Source organism: Odocoileus virginianus, chromosome 1, assembly GCF_023699985.2.
Source record: "Odocoileus virginianus isolate 20LAN1187 ecotype Illinois chromosome 1, Ovbor_1.2, whole genome shotgun sequence".
Lineage (NCBI taxonomy): Eukaryota > Metazoa > Chordata > Mammalia > Artiodactyla > Cervidae > Odocoileus > Odocoileus virginianus.
The window spans coordinates 46,910,137-46,926,351 of NC_069674.1; the positions used below are offsets into that span (position 1 = coordinate 46,910,137).

At 46.5% G+C, this 16,215-nt stretch overlaps 1 protein-coding gene across 4 annotated transcripts in view; it reads left to right on the forward strand.

Moving 5' to 3' along the window:
* The first annotated feature begins 387 nt into the window (after positions 1 to 387).
* Positions 388 to 16,215, forward strand: part of SNX10 (sorting nexin 10) — a 65,707-nt gene continuing 49,879 nt past the window's right edge. Inside the window, exon 1 of one of the 4 annotated variants that reach the window (XM_020915742.2) lies at positions 388 to 599. The gene's annotated coding sequence lies outside the window, so the exon portion shown is untranslated. The other 3 variants (XM_070467736.1, XM_070467732.1, XM_070467733.1) reach the window with 3 other exon arrangements.

Consider the following 16,215-nt stretch of genomic DNA (forward strand, 5'->3'; position numbering starts at 1 on the left):
TTATTGCGGCTTTCCACGAGAACAAGTGGGTCAGATGCAACCCAAAATGTCACTTGGAAAACGGTTTACTGATTCAGCCACCTTGACAGACCTCATTTCTTTCCCCCCAGGATGTCTTGTGAAAAAATTCAAACATACAGAAAAGCTGAAAGAATTTTTCAGTAAACACCCATATGCCCACCACCTAGGTTCTACCATTGACATTGTACCATTATCAGTCCATAACTCTTCCCATTCAACCATCCTCTCCATAAGTAACTAAGGGGGCGGGGAGGGGTTTGCAAGCTCCTGGTGGCTCTCAAGTGGCGCCCCCCAGCGGCCGCACAGCTCTCCCCAGCCCGGGGGCAGAGGAGAGCTTCCAGGTCCGTGGCAGGGAGGGGCAGGCCCCGCGGGGCCGTACCTGGGTTGGGCGGTGCGGTGGCCGCGAGAGCGGGCGTGGAGCGCGGGCGCGGGGCCGCTACGTGCACGGGGAGCGCGGGGCTGCGCTCGTGTGCGCTCCTAGGCGCTCGCCGCCGCCGCCGCGCCTTTGAGTCAGCAAACTCCGCCACCCGCTGGCCCGCTGGTCCTGCTCTGCCCGGCTCTGCCTGGAGGTGCCGCCCGTAAGTGACAGGCAATCTGCCGGGAAGGCCTCCCCCGCGCCGCCGGGTGGGGATCGCGACCAGGGACGAGCCGGCCGCCCTTTCCTTTCCTTCGCGGAGGCTTGGGGCCCTTTCCTCTGCGCCCAGGTGCCTCTCCCTACGGGCTGGGAAGATGCTTGGGTCTCCTGGGGCTGGAGCCGGGCGTTGCCTCCTTTCCTGCCGGGGAAGAGGAATCGGTCGGCTGGTTTGCCAGGGGAGGGCACGGATCGAATTGATCCGGCTAAAAAGACACTCCGGGGAGAAGGTGGGGCAGAGGTGGAATCCTGGACGCCGGCGGGGGGGGCGGAGGGGGGGCGGGGCGCGGGAAATGTGCTGAGACACCTTACACCAGGCCGGGTTGGGGTGGGCATTTTTAATTCACAAAAGGATGGCTTTGAGTTTAGAAACTGGGAGGGGTAGGCAGGGGGTTTTCGTGGGATTGTGGGATTGAGGGAAAAGGCCCGAGTGAAAATCCACGTTTGACTGATTATTAGGTCTGGTGCCACAGGAAAGCAACAGCCTGTTTTTCAGTTCTGATGTATCATACTTGGGTAAGATGGTCCGCGGGGGATTGAGGGGAAGGGTCAGGGGGACGTAGAACCACAAGTCCTGCTTGCCAGTAAGGGCTTCTATTTCTGCAGGACACGTTTATGTATCAGAATAATGGATTTAGAAATTTAGATCAGGCAGGAGGCTTTCATGTGATCTCCTTCAAACCTCTCATTTTAAGGCTGGGAAACTAAGGCCCCAGGGAGCAGAGTCATCCAGCTAGTGAGAGCGGAAACAGGCCTAGACTGTGGTGGACTTCTGACTCCCTCCGTCCGCAGCCTTCTCCACACCTCTAGGGGCATGGGAGTGGGGGTAGGCTGGGAATGCATAAAGTCCCTCTTCGCCCCTGGAAGTGGGCTGGGTGGAAGGGATGAATGCAGCCACAGGGGGGAACTGGCTACTCCATCCGATGGACCAAGCTCCAAGGATGCAGTGGAATGAGATGCTTCTGCTGTTTCCACCATCCCTTCCAGTGATCAGTGATGCCTAGTTCTAAGCACTGCACCCCCCCCTCCTTTTTTTTAAAGGCATGGTAGATTTAAGATTGACTAATGGGACTGTTTTGAAAAAAGTCAAAAAATACAATACACCCAGAAGTAAATATATAGAAGATGTGAAGAAAGGTGATTAGCACTGACCTGTATTTCAGTGGACCACCCTGTTTCTCCCACTGGTCTATTTCATTCTCATTTCCGAGGTGACTATATCACTAGGGAGGAAACTGGTGTTGGAGGAGTGGGGTGACTCTCAGGTGACACCACCCTTCACCAGGGGTCTCTTGACTGACTGGAGAGTCTGCTTCTCCTCCTGCAACAGTGGGCTGTGGTGGGAACTTCCTCTTATTTTACTTAGGGGAAGGCCTCCTGGAGCTTGCTATTGGCAACAGACGTAAACACCTTCATTCCTGCCTGCATAGAAGTTTGTTGTTTAAAAAAAAAAAAAGTTTGTTGTTTAAAGACTAATGTTGTGTTCTACTGCGGCATTTCTATGTCATTTTGGAGCATTCTTAATAATACTTTTCCAAGCCTTAGGGTCTCTACTTGCATTTTAGAGAACTCAGTTTGTTTGTTCAGCTATTATGGGAAATGGCTTCTTTTTCCTCTTTTGATGTGAGGGCTGTGGTTTAACAACCACTTGCCAGGGGTTTGAAATCTATGAGACCAGGGTCCAGCCTTTCCAGGCTTCCATTTCTAAGAGTAGCAAATGAGGGCTTTTGGCCAGTCATGACTGACCTCCCTGGAAAATAAATACCCTGCATTTTGGATAAAAGACTCTTATCACCAACAGCCCCCCCCCCCCCCCGTTAAAATTAGTAGGTATGAATCAGCTTTTCTGTTCTCTAAGCCCTGTTCAAATTAAGGGGTTGTGTGTGATAGTGGTTACAACTTCTGGTTTCAGATTCGTTGGAGTTGGAATTTGGGGATAATCATTTACTAACTGAAGTACTGTCAGTAGAACGCTTAAATTTCTGATTTATCCTTTCTTCAGAACTAAAAAAAGCTACTGATAATCCTTGCCTCCCAGAATTGTTCATAACAATAGCTGACATTTACTGAGCACTGATTATGTGCTAGTCATTGTGAAAAGAGTTTTTAACATGGCAGGCTCATTTATAACAAACCTCTGAAGCAGATTTCTGTTTCCATCTGAGGGAAAATGAGTTATCAAGATATCTATGGCTTCCTTAAACTCTTCAGCTCAAGATCTTAACCACCCAGCAAATGTGTTCCAGATTTCTATAATGTGGAATTGTTATTTAGGGCTTAGTGTCTGGCAGGCTTGATTTCAAGTACCGTATGTATATTAACAGTCCTTGAGATATGTATTGTTTTTTGTCTGCCCTATTTTTTCTTTTTTTTTCTTCCCTTCTCTCCTTTTCAATAACAGAAGAAGAAACAGGCACAAAGCCTAAGTCAATTAATAAACGATGGAGCTGAGATTTGAACAAGGCAGCCTGGCTCTGGAATGGGTTCTCTCAGCCAGCCCTCTGTGAATGTAGGTAAAGGGCCTAGCCAGACCTCAATCAAGGGCAGCCCTTAATTGGCATTTTCATTTATTTTACCCTAAGAAACCACTTCCTCCTCTCAGTCTCTGAGGAGGAGAAGATGCTTTTAGTTCTGGAAATGATTCAACTTTGCTTAAGGTTTTCTGATTCTACATACATTTCTGTTGTATTCTGTGTTATTTTTTAGAACTTTGTGGTAGGTCTCAGTGATCTTGACCCTGGGAATACAGAGATAGGCTTTAGGGAGTCTGTAAACTCCCTGAAAACATATGATTTCATACTCTTGTACAAGAGTATATTATTCTAGAGGTGAGAATCCAAAGCTTACTTTAGATTCTCTTTTTTAAAAATACTTTTTCATTTATTTATTCTCTTTTTGGCTGCATGGGATATGGGATCCTAGTTCCCTGACCAGGGATCTAACCTGTGCCCCCTACAGTGAAAGTGCAGAGTCTTAACCACTGGGCCACCAGGGAGGTCCTTACTTTAGATTCTTAAAGGGTCATTCATGGTAGAAAGAAAATTTGGTAATGACTATTCTACTATTCTATTCCTATAATCTAATTTTACAAATAAGGGAATAGCTTAATCTGAGCTATGCAGCTACTTAGAAGTAGAAAGGGGACTATAAAACTCAGGTTTCCTAACTTCCAGTCTCATATTCTTTCCATCACACCCCAGTATTTCCCTTTGAAATGAGTGGTGCCAGGTGAGTGAATTACAAAAAGCCAAAAGACTCCCAGATTTCCCATCCTCTTCCCCAGTGTGGGAGAGGCCAACAAAGTTTCCTGGAAGCACTATTAAAATACATCATCTTTTGGCATGTCATCTTGTTAGCTGAACCACTCTGCAGTGATTTAAGATGGGAATCTACAACACTGTACGATAAGAGCCAGGAGGATAAAACTTGTTTTGAGAGAAAGCAAGGAAGGAGTCAGAACATGTATTGGTTAAGGCACAAGGATGCTGTTCAGGCCTCTTGATCGAATTGTAGTGTTGGACAGTTATTGCTGAGGGATTTGTAAATTCAAGTGAAATTCCACGAAGTCTGAGATTTCCATGTAGGGTGTGAATCACTGGGAAGTCAGGCCAAAGCTCGATGCTCCAGTGACTAAATAAGACTAATAGGTCATGAACCTGCTGTTAGTTTAGACCAGCACTTTAAAGTCACTTAATTTTTACAAATTGATAAAGTTTTCCTGGGATAATATCAATACATTGTACTACTAGGCAATATATTCTGAAATGTATTGTTCAACTGGACATCAAAATATGTTACTTCAGACCAGGAGTAGCAAGTCAGAACTAGTTCCCTTGTCAAGATAGGAATTCATCATGTGATTAAATTTACTGTAGTAAAGTTTATTGGGACCGTTATCGGTCCAGTTAGGAAAAAATGAGATCCAAGCCTCACACCATTCAGAAAAGTAAATGCCACTTAGAATAAAGATTGAATGTCAAAACCAAAATTATAGATATTAAAATATATATACACATACTTGAGATTTTTAAAAAAATATTTGTTTGCACTGGGTTTTCGTTGCGACACGTTGGATCTTCTAATTGTGACATGTGGGAATCAATAGTTGTTCATTGTGAACTCTTAGTTGTGGCATGTGGGCTCTAGTCCCCTGACCAGGGATCGAACCCGGGGCCCCTGCATTGGGAGCTCAGAGTCTTACCCACTGGACCGCCAGAGAAGTCCAAGCCCATTTCTCCATATTGATGGGGAAGTCTTTGACTGATTGAGAAATGTACCCCACCATGTGCTCTGCTGGTTCAGAAGACCTTACTCGGCGAGTAGAGCCGTCACTGTGGGCCCCCTGATCTTCCACCGTCCCCTGGGTCCCTCTCTTGGTCTCTCAGCCCTGCCCCTCACCCTGCTCCCTGACCCAGGAGCTGCAGGGCCTGCTCTTTATCTTTATGACTAAGGATGCTCTCTGGTTCCTCTCAGACTTACAAACCCTAAGGGCTCAAAGTGCAGAACAGAACAGGGGGCATTGTATGTAGGGACCTGCTGCTCTTCAGAGATTATGAATGCAGCACGCAGGAAGGAGGTTTCTATGACTGATCATTATCCTCCCCTGCCTCACTGACACCACAGCCCTGTTTACTGTACACTGGCATTTGGGACCGCGGAGGAGGAGGCAGGTGTTCCCACAGCCCTAGATTCTAGATTCTAGTGTCAAAGCAGGGGATGTGGAGCCTTTCTGTCGGCTCTGTACGTGATCGGACCCTGAGAACTGGGACTGCTTCTGCCCAGGTGCACCTGAAAATTCCTACGCCGGAAGATCAGCTTTACCTTTTATGGGGAAGTGCAGACCCGATGCTGGCTTTTTGTAGCCAGCACTTTTCCCTGATGGTTGGGAAACCTTGAAAAAATGTGACCTCTGTTTGAGGTGAGACCTTTGCCAGACTTAATCTGTGGACAGATCTTAGTCAGATGCTTTGGATTGCAGTCAGTGCTTTGGGCATCTAGTTTAAGGAATATTATTTTTGGCATTTTACCCACTATTAACAGTTATTAACACATAATAACTTTATGTGTTATCTCATTCTTCTTGGGCCAAGGCCAGTGCCAGGAAACTGTGGGTAAGTTTGTGCCACAGGCAAGGGCCAAGGTGTGCACTTCATTGTGTAGGCTGTTTCAGAGCATATAGACTTCAAATGTTCTGCTTCTGTAAATATTCCTGTCCCATCTCACAAACCAGATACTTGAAGGGGATATTTTTAAAAAGGCACAGTTGCTCTGTGATAATCAGGAAGAGACCTCAGCATTTTCTCCCTCAGGGGTCTTAGAAAACTCTAGAAAGTAATGATCAGTGACAGTAGCTGATGCAGTAGCTGAGCTCCACATTTACTCATGTGATCGTTACAGCTGATGCATGAAACAGGCCATTATCCCCATTTCACAGATGATAAAACTGAGGCACAGAGATGTGAAACAATCTCCCCAGGCAAGGGGCAGAATAAGGTTGGGAGTCAGGCAGTTTGGCATTCACACTGTCCTTCCTCCTCTTGATAGGGGGTCATGCGTGCTAAGTTGCTTCAGTCATGTCTGATACCCTGTGTGATGATATGGACTGCAGCCCATCAGGCTCCTCTGTCCATGGGATTTCCCAGGCAAGAATACTGGAGTGGGTTGCCATTTCCTTCTCCAGGGGATCTTCCCGACCCAGGGATCAAACCCAGGTCTCTTAGGTCTACCTGCATTGGCAGGTGGGTTCTTTACCACCTGGTGCCACCTGGAAAACCTTGTTAGGGGGACACTGTTTGCTTAAAAGTGAAATCTCCCTCTTTCTCTCCCTCAGATGACTTCCCATCTGGACTGATGTCACTTTGGGCAGAGTTGAAAGTGACTAGTGTATCACAACCCCTGGTGCTGCTGTATTCCTTTGTAGATAAACTTGCCTTCTCAGCAAGAGTTCTTTGCGACAGAGTGGCAAGTGGGAAGACTATTTCCTGTGTGTTGCAATGATTTTCCTTTTTGAAAGACAATTTATCACTTTAAAAGAGGAACATGCTCCAACTAATAAAAATAAATGGGGAAAAAAAATAAAAGAGGAACATGTAGTGCTTACTTTTGTTTCCGGTTTGCATGCTCTACCCTTTTCTTGCCTGAGCCCCAAACTGTTCTTCAGGTGCCTGAAGGCTGTTCTGTGTGGATGTCCGCCATCATCCTGGCTTGTTCCCAGCTGAACTCATCTTTGTTCTCACCTCTAAAAACAGACCTCCTTTCCAGCTTCCCCATTCCGCCTGTGACCCCAGTCTTCTTCCAGTCACCTGGCTGGTGAATCACTCTTGATGCCCTTCTTCCATCATGCTGTCTCCAAGTTATTCTTGTTATATACATCTTTTTTTAAAAAAAAATTATTTCACTGTGCCGTGCCTTCCTTGCAACATGCAGAACCTTCAGTTCGGCCTATGGAATCTAGTTCCCTGACTATGAATGGAATCTGGGCCCCCTGCTTTGGGAGCTCAGAGTCTTAGCCATTGGACCACCAGGGAATTCCCCATACATCTTTTTTAATAAACCTGTTTTTTTGGGGAGGGGGGGTATGCAGCTTGTGGGGTATTATTTCCCTGACTGGGGATTGAACTGGGACCCCCTCCAGTGGAAGCACGGAGTCCTAACTACTGTACTGCCAGGGAAGTCCTAATAGATTTGATTTTTAAGAGCAGTTTTAGGTTCACAGCAAAACTGATGGAAAGTACAGAGATATCCTATGTATTACCTGCCTCCCCTCTCCTGTTATCAGCCTTGGCATCAGAGTGGTACGTATGTCATTATAGTCCATGAACCTGTATTGACACATTGTCACCCAAAGTCTGTACTTTCCATTGAGGTTCACTTAATTCTTAGTGTGGTATACTCCAGGTTTTGACAAGTATATGATGTGTCCACCATTGTAGTATCACACAAAATGATTTCACCCCTCCCCAACAAATCCTCAGGGTTCTGCTTCTTGTTATTTTCAAATGTGCCTGGCCATCTCCTGCCCACCTTGAGTCCATGATCTCTTCTGTTGGTTGGTACATTCCAGCAGCTCTCTGATGAAGCTCACAGCCTATCAATCCATCCTCCATTGCATCCCCAGATAAGTCATCACCATCATGGCAGGCTTCCGAGTACTACATCCCTGCCTTCTAAGAGAAGTCAGCGTTCCTGCTCTCATCATTCAGGACTTCCCCATTCTAGGATGCCCATTAGAGCTCTTCCCAGCTTACCTCCTCATGATAATCTGTCAATGCAGGCCCTCCACTGCTGGGGGTGCTGAACACTTAGGTCTACTGAAAGTGATGCTGTTGCTTCTATTTTTTTTGGCCACACATCACAGTTGGTAGGATTGTAGTTCCCCGACCAGGGATTGAACCTGTGCTCCCTGCAATGGAAGCATGGAGTCCTAACCACTGGACCACTAGGGAATTCCCAAGTGGTGCTACTTCTTAATCCCCCCAGGCTGGTCCTGTTTTCCCTGCTTGTCCTGAGGCAAGTGTTGAGGCCTCGTCAGGTCCTACCATCCTTCATGAAGCTTCTCCCTTTGCACTCTCCTCCTTCCTGTAACCCTGTTACCAGTGCTATTTCTTTTGGCACATAGAGTGAAGTTTGCATTACAAGTAGACTGTTTCACGTCTGTATCTGGACATCTTTACATCTTAGAACTCAGGGCGTGTGCCTTAACCATTAAAAACAGCCCTTGTCAGGACCAAACCTAGAACTCTCACATAGTGGGTTTCAGTAATTGCTCATTGAATTGGATCCTTGCTGCCCTGTAGTTATTCTCAGGGGTCCTCTTTTATAGTTAATGACCCTATAAGAGGTCTTTCAGAGGAAGACACTACACTTGTCTCAATATTACTTCCTTTCTGGGAATGAAAAAATCATTTCTAGAAGTATGGCTGTGAACTTTCCCAGTTCATGTACAGACAGAACCCTGCCCCCAATCTCCACATCCCTGAAGCATTTGACACATAAGTAAGTCTATTTATTGGTTAGTATTCTCCTCTCATTGCTCTCTTTTTAGCATTTATTTCTAAATATGTAACTTGGATGCTGTGTTAGATATAGGGGATACTGTGTGGGGAGGACGAGGCTTTCCTGGGTCTGGCTAGCTGGGTTTGGGTCCTGGCTCCTTCACTTACTAGCTCTATGACCTTGCACACTTTTTCATTATTTGTAAAACTGAGGTTAGTGAGACTTGCCTGGGGGCTATCTTGAGCGTTAGATGAGATGATTCATATTGCGTTCTTCACACAGTGTCTGGCCCCATCATTAACAGTCAGTTATTTTTAGTTGGTGAATAGTGTGACTTTAACACCATTCTCCTGTCTCATCTGCCACAGTCCAGTGGAATTAGACCAGAAGGAAAAAGAGAAAACAATGGAGGAAGGCGTGTGATCTTCAAGGCATTCCACCCTAGTCAGTTGCTTGCTAAATTGCTTTCTTTTTTCCCAAAATGATTGAGGAATCATGAGCAGAGATGGCCAACGGGAGGGGCTGGGCAAGTTGTCCAATGTCCATCCTCCCAGCCCATGTGGTTGGGGCTGCTTAAAAACTTGATGGTGATGCAGAAATGGAGAGAATTAGCTAGGACTAATTCAGTCAAGTGTAACTGACCCATATTTTAACGGGCACTTATATGCCAGAAGTGTTGCTCCATGCTAGGCTTATGGAGTGTAAATGACATGGACAAGGTCCCTGCCCTTGTGGGACTTTTGAGAGGACAGACAATAAACAAGGAAATAAATTAATAGATAAAAATAATACAGACTGACACGTTCTAAGGAGAAAATAAAACGATGGAGCGTTACTGGGGGGAATTTGCTTTAGTGGGCGGTCAGGAAAGCCTCCTGAGGAGGTAGCATTTAAACCAATACCTGCAGCGTGGGAAGGAGCCGTCTTGGTGGGCTGGGGAGGGAAGGTGGTGAGGCGGGTGTCAGAGGAAACAAAAGGTACTAAGGACCTGAGGGGGGAATTTCAGAACTGACCTGATTAGGGCAGCTGGACACTATGGCAGAAGAGTCCAGGCTGGTGGGAGAACCAAGGCCGTGTGGTAGATAGGAACTATGCAGATACAGACCCTGTGCTCTGGACAGTGGTTTTCAAAAGTTTTCTACCATCAGTACACTTGAGGGGGCAAGTGATATGCTCCTGGGGGGGATACCCTTGGGGGGGATGGGTGATGAGAAGGCTGGGATATGTATCATTTGAAAAGAGCCCTCCATAGCTTAAGTATAACTCACCACAAAATGAGAAGCGCTGCTCTTGATGATCCACTCAGAAGCCTTGGGATCTGGGGACATTTACATCTCTTAATTTTCATTAAATTTTGCAGGGTTATATAGGCACACTGTAGGAACACGGAATTCTGCCTGTTCTTGATAACACTGGCATGGGCATTTGAGGATGAGTCACTGTTGAATTGGATCACTGTGTGGCCCATTTAAATAATACTGTAGGTTGTTTTTTTTTTTTAAGTCCTTGGCATGGCATTCAAGGCCTTTAAAAAATTTTTATTTTATATTTTGGCTGTGCGGGGTCTTCTTTGCTTTGTGTGGGCTTCCTCTAGTTGTGGCGAGTGGGGGCTTCTCTTCGTCGCAGTGCACAGGCTTCTAGGTGTGTGGGCTTCAGTACTTGCAGCCCCTGGGCTCGGTCGTTGCCGCTCACGGGCTTTGGAGCACAGGCTCCATAGCGGTGGCTCACGAGCGTCCTCGCTCCTGGCATGTCGAACCTGTATCCCCTGAGTTGGCAGGCAGATTCTTATCCACTGCGCCTCTGGGGAAGTCCAGTGCTGTCTTTTAAATAGAAAAGTTGTTCACATTCTTTTGAAGTTATTTAGAAATGCCTTTGGCGATGTCTTTTAAGATTTTAGTGAGTATAGACGTCCTTTTCTAAAGAGAGGCAGTGGAGGGGAGAGGAGAGAAGAGCTTCCGGAGTCCTCGGTGTGAGTCTGGACCATACTGTGTGGATGTGGATGGGAGATTAACCTCTTTGGGTGTTGGCTTGGGAAGCTATCTTCTATAAAACAAGACAGATAAGTCTTGCACTGCCTGTCTCACTGACTGTCGTGGGACAGTGCTTTTATAAACGGCAGAGTATCAGAATACAAATTTACCTTATAAAATTAAAATTTGTTTGCATATGGTATGGCCAGAAGCACATGATAGCCAGGGTGTAAATCCATGACCATAGAAAAGAACTTTTCACTGCTCATAGGTGACTGATCTCTAGAATAATCCAAAGGAGAATATTTTTATGACTTTTCAGTAGGAATGGGCTTTCTAAGTGTGCTGCAAAACTTAGAAGCCATAAGGAAAAAATTGATACAATTCATTACTTAAAAACAGCATAGCAAAACCCCTGTAAGCAAAACTAAAGACAGATTACATAATGGAAAAATATGTGTTTCATATTATGCATTAAGGGTTAATTTCCCTAATACATAAAGAATTACAAATTAATAAGGAAAAGAACAGACCGGTGTAGGAAAATGGTCGAAGGATATGAACAAAAAATCCATATAAAGTAGTTTAATGACTCCTAAACACATGAAGAATGCTTGACCTCACACAATTTTAAAAATAATTGAAATGCATTGAAACATGCTACACTTCACCTACGTGGGGTTGGCAAAAGTAAAAAATTTTGATAACCATCCATGTTAGGGAGGATGTGGGAAAACAGAACTCATACATAAACACTCTGTGAATGTGTATTAGTTCCCTGCAGAGGGCATCTGCCAGAACCTGTCAGAGTTAATTGTTCACATTGCCTTGCTTGATTCAGTTCACTTATAGAAATTTATCCTTCAGGCAAATTCACACAAACTTTCTGAGCACCGTTTCTAATAGCAAAAGAGTATCTGTCAGTGTGGGGGCTGGTGAGCTGAATTTGCTCTGGCTGCACAGTGGAATGGTACCCAGAAGAGAACCAGGATGCCCTGTGGGCAGCTGCGGAGCAGTCTGTGTTGTGAAGAGTGAGGCATGGGAAGGACTGTAAGTGATGTTAGCATTTACAGAAAAGGGAGTAGGGGGTAGGAAATAAATAGGAATATATCCTACTTGCAGATGCATAAAATGTCCCTGGAAGGATACCAAAAAATGACTAAGAGGCAGAAAAGAGAGAAGGAGACTGTTTATTCTTGACCTTTTGGCATTATTTACATTTTGAAACAAGTGTTAAGCTCTAAAAAATAATAAAAGTAAAATACAGAGCAAAAAATAAAAAAATAGTGGTTGAGGTAGGAATTGATGAACTGAATGCAGTAAACTCCTTAGCAGTGTGTTTGATCCCCAGATTATCAGACATCTTGATGTGTCCACCATGTATTATCACTAATCTCTGTTTGGGGGTACTCCTCCAAAGGGTTCTTGGTGGATTTGGCAGGTACAGAACTAATGTCCACCTCAATCAGAGGCCATGGAAGGGCCATATAATCCAGCCTGTGGGGATTGGTGCAGCTCCTGAAGTTCAGTGGGGCCACTGTGTTCAAGGTTTCTGTACAAAGAGTGTGGTAGGTAGAATAACAGCCTCCACACTGGTCTACATTCTAACCCTTGGAGCTGGTGAACATTTTTCCTTGCATGCCAAAAGGAACTTTGCCGGTATAATTAAGTTAAGGTCCTTGATCAATGAGGAGATTATCCTGGGTCATCCAAGTGAGCCTGATACAGTCACGCGAGTCCTTAAAAGCAGAGAACCTTTCCCGGCTGTGTTCAGAGGGAGATGTGACTACAGAAGAAGGGTCAGAGAGATGATATGTTGTGGGCTTTGAAGATGGAGTAAGGTGCCGTGAGCCAAGCCTGGGGAACCGGGAGAAGGCCAGGAAATAGATCCTCCCCTAGGCTTCCAGGAGGAACACAGGCCGAGGACGCCTTGATTTCAACCTGAAGAGATCTGTGTTGGACTTCTGACCTACAAAATTAAGGTCATAAATTTGTGTGGTTTCAAGCCACTAAGTCGATGGCAGTTTGTTTCAGCAGCAACAAGAAACTAATACAAAGATGATGTAGAAATACCCCAAGGCCTTTGTCAGGGGCTTTTTAGTCTAAGAGGGGAGAGAAGACAAGAACCTAGCCAGTCCTCACACCAGCCAGTGTGGAAGGTGGTCTGGAGATTTGCAAGGAGCTCTGCACGAGGTGTCTGGGGAGGCCAGGGGAGACCTGGGGAGGAGGTGGCAGTCAGAGTTGTGTTGTAAGAGGCACTGCAGCTCCCCCGTTGGGAGCAGGGACTCGGGTGCTGCCTGTGGGGCCTTGAGACAGTCATGTCATCTCTTTGTGCCTCAGTGTTCTAATCTGTAAAGTGGGGATACTAATAATGCCTCCTGAAGGGACTCTCATGTTGAGGAAAGGAGTGGATGTCTGTAAAGGACTTGGACTAGTTCCTGGCATTTCCAAGGGCTGTGGGAGTGTTTGCAGGTGATATTTTGTCCTAATGAGGGGAGAGTAGGGCGGGGCCAGGCAGAGAGAGGTGGGGGAGCATCTGGGGACAGCAGGCCTCTTGCTGGGGAGACGAGGAGGGGGCTCTCACCTCAGTGGTGGGAACACTGGTGAGGGGGGAGCAGAAAATGAGGCGTTGAGGAGTGTGAAGCTGGAAGACGGTGGCCTTGGAAGCTGGGCTGAGGCGACCACCTAGTGCCTAAGGGTTTCAGTAGGAAGGGTGACAGTGGGTACAGTTAGGGCGCTGGTCAGGTTTCTTTAAGAGGGGAGGCTGGCTTCGGTTCTGAGCCCTGACTTCAGAATCTGCTTCCCCCGCTCCCTTGTCGTCTGTCTCCTTACCCTGAACAGCCTGACCTCTAACCATGGTGATCACACGGCATCCCCTGGCTGACCACTGGGCCACCCTGGAGGTGTATCTGGATCAGGGGCTATTACCTAGTACCTGGGCTGGTGGTGGTGTTTAGGCCCTCCGTCCTGCTCAACTCTTGGAGCCCCATGGACTGTAGCCCGCCAGGCTCCTCTGTCCGTGGGATTTCCCAGGCAGGAATACTGGAGTGGGTAGCCATTCCCTTCTCCAGGGGATCTTCCTGAACCAGGGATTGAATTCACATCTTGTGCATTGCAGACACAGGGGAAGCCCTGGTACCTGGTACCAGACCCAGGACTTGGTGTCTGGAGAGAGAACACCCTGGTGTCTGCAGTGGCTCTCCTGGGTCCCTGCAGAGAGAGGAGCAGAAACCCCAGCTGTGTGGCTTCGCAGGTCCCCAGGGGCTGATGGCTGGTTGTCTTTCAGACTCCCTTCCGGCCTTAGCCATTTGGGGGCTGTGGCCTCTCAGCATGTAGAATGGCTTCTTGAGCAGAAGAGTCACAGGCTGTCTTGTGGAGACAGATAGCAAACAGGAAATAAAAGCGTATGTGATTTTGACTCACAGGTACATGGTAATGTCTGTGACAGGGCTGAGTTGTGATTTGAAATGGTGGTCTTTGGTTGACCAGGACCAAGGCCTCCCTGTGAAGCTGCGGCCTGGGCTGATGGTCTCCTTGGTCCTGGGTGGTGGTGAATGGGCGGTTGAGAGCCCTGTCTCTTCCTTTCCCTCAGTTGGTTTCTCCGTCTGGAGCACAGGATGTCGCATGGTTTCTGTTTGAGTCGTGTGTGTACCATGTGTGAAGTGCCTGGAATGGGTTGCCTAGTCCTTGACCACTGGAAGACGATCTATGAGGGTTCTCTCCCTCCGCCAGGGCTGACAGGTGACAGGTGAGCCTGATGCTCAGCTGTGCCCCCTGGATGTGGGGCTGCTTCCCAGGCAGAGGGGCTCAGCTTCGCAGCAAATAGCAGAGACTTTGGGCATGGTTGACTTCATATTAGACTTAACAGGAGGAGAAAGTGGAGATGTTGCTGTTGTTCAGTTGCTTCGTCGTGTGCGACTCTTTGAGACCCCATAGACTATACACTCTAAGGAATTCTTCAGGCCCGAATACTGGAATGGATAGCCATTCCCTTCTGCAGGGAATCTTCCCAACCCAGGGATCCAAGCCAGGTCTCCCCCATTGCAGGCAGATTCTCTACCAGCTGAGCCACCAGAGAAGCCCAAGAATGCTGAGGTGGGCAGCCTATCCCTTCTCCAGGGACCTTCCCGACCCAGGAATCAACCTGGGGTCTCCTGCTCTAGCAGGTGGTTTCTTTACCAGCTGAGCTACCAGGGAAGCCCCGTTCATCTAAGAGATCCGTGATCTTGTTAGTAAAGAGTAAGTAGAGTCGCTCAGTCACGTCCGACTCTTTGTGACCCCACGGACTGTAGCCTACCAGGCGCCTCTGTTCATGGGATTTTCCAGGCAAGAGTACTGGAGTGGGTTGCCTTTTCCTTCTCCAGGGGATCTTCCCGACCCAGGGAACGAACCTGGGTCTCCAACATTGCAGTCAGACGCTTTACCTTCTGAGCCACCAGGGAAGCCGATCTTGTTAGATCCTGTAAATGAATTCTTTCCTCCCCAAGGCTATAGTGTCACTCACCTGAGGCACTTTTCTTGGTTGGAGGTTGCTTAACTGGACTTTTCAAGATTGTTTGGCCTGTCTTGTGGGACCTGCTATATCTCTAAATCTCTGAAAAAAAATGTGCAGAGGAATTACATGCCTACTGAAAAGGGGCAGATAGTTTAGGCCTTATGTGAATTTAGGGCTCTGCCAAACCAATGTGGCTAAGTTCGTAGTTTTCCCTTTTTTCCTGAACATTCATGTAGCAAAACTCCATCTGCTTTTCTCCACTTTTTCTCACCTCTTAAAGTTTGTTGTTCACTCGTGGTAAAAAAAATGAAAACATTGTGAAATCAAGCCTATTGTTGAGTGATAATCAAAATCCTGAAACCCTGAGAACCTCACTCTTTGACAAGTAACAAATATACTTTTCTTTTTAAAATCTTTTTAGACTAAAATAGCTTGCCTGTGGATGTTTTCCTTTCTCATAAAGAACTTATTGCTTCTACTGGTTTAGTATTTTTACATTAGGAGTGAGTGTAATGTGGGATGGTGCTGTATGACTTGCTTAAAAATACAATATTCTGAAACACTTGGGCTTTTCCTTGTGACAGTGACTTGTGGAGAAGTACAGAGATTTGGTAACTTTGTGTGTGTGTATATGTGTGTATATATAGTTTCCTTTATTTCAGTTGTTTTCAGTTTCACAATTGAGTGTTAAGATCCTAATCTGTGAATGACATGTGATTCTGCTTAAAGTATTTTAAGAAAAAAGATATTCAAGGAAGGGATTGGAAAGCTAATTAAACTAGCAGGAAAAATAAAACAGAAGGCCTGTGTAGTGAAAAAATCACTCGGAAGAATCAGAAAAGCAGTTTATTGTTAATAATGTGTTAACCGGGCTGATGAAGAGTCCATACCTCACACTGCCCTCCTTCACCTGCGAGGATGCTGCCGTGTCCATCTCACCTCTGTGAGGCTTTGTACCTGAGATCCTGTCCAGTTCCGAAGAAGACCTTGGTCTCAAGTATTACGATGCCCATATGTCCGTGAACACTGGGCGGCCTGTGCTTCCTTCGTGGGGTGCCCGAGTGGCTGAGTGATTTCTGAGCACTGTTTTCTCCCTTTTATTT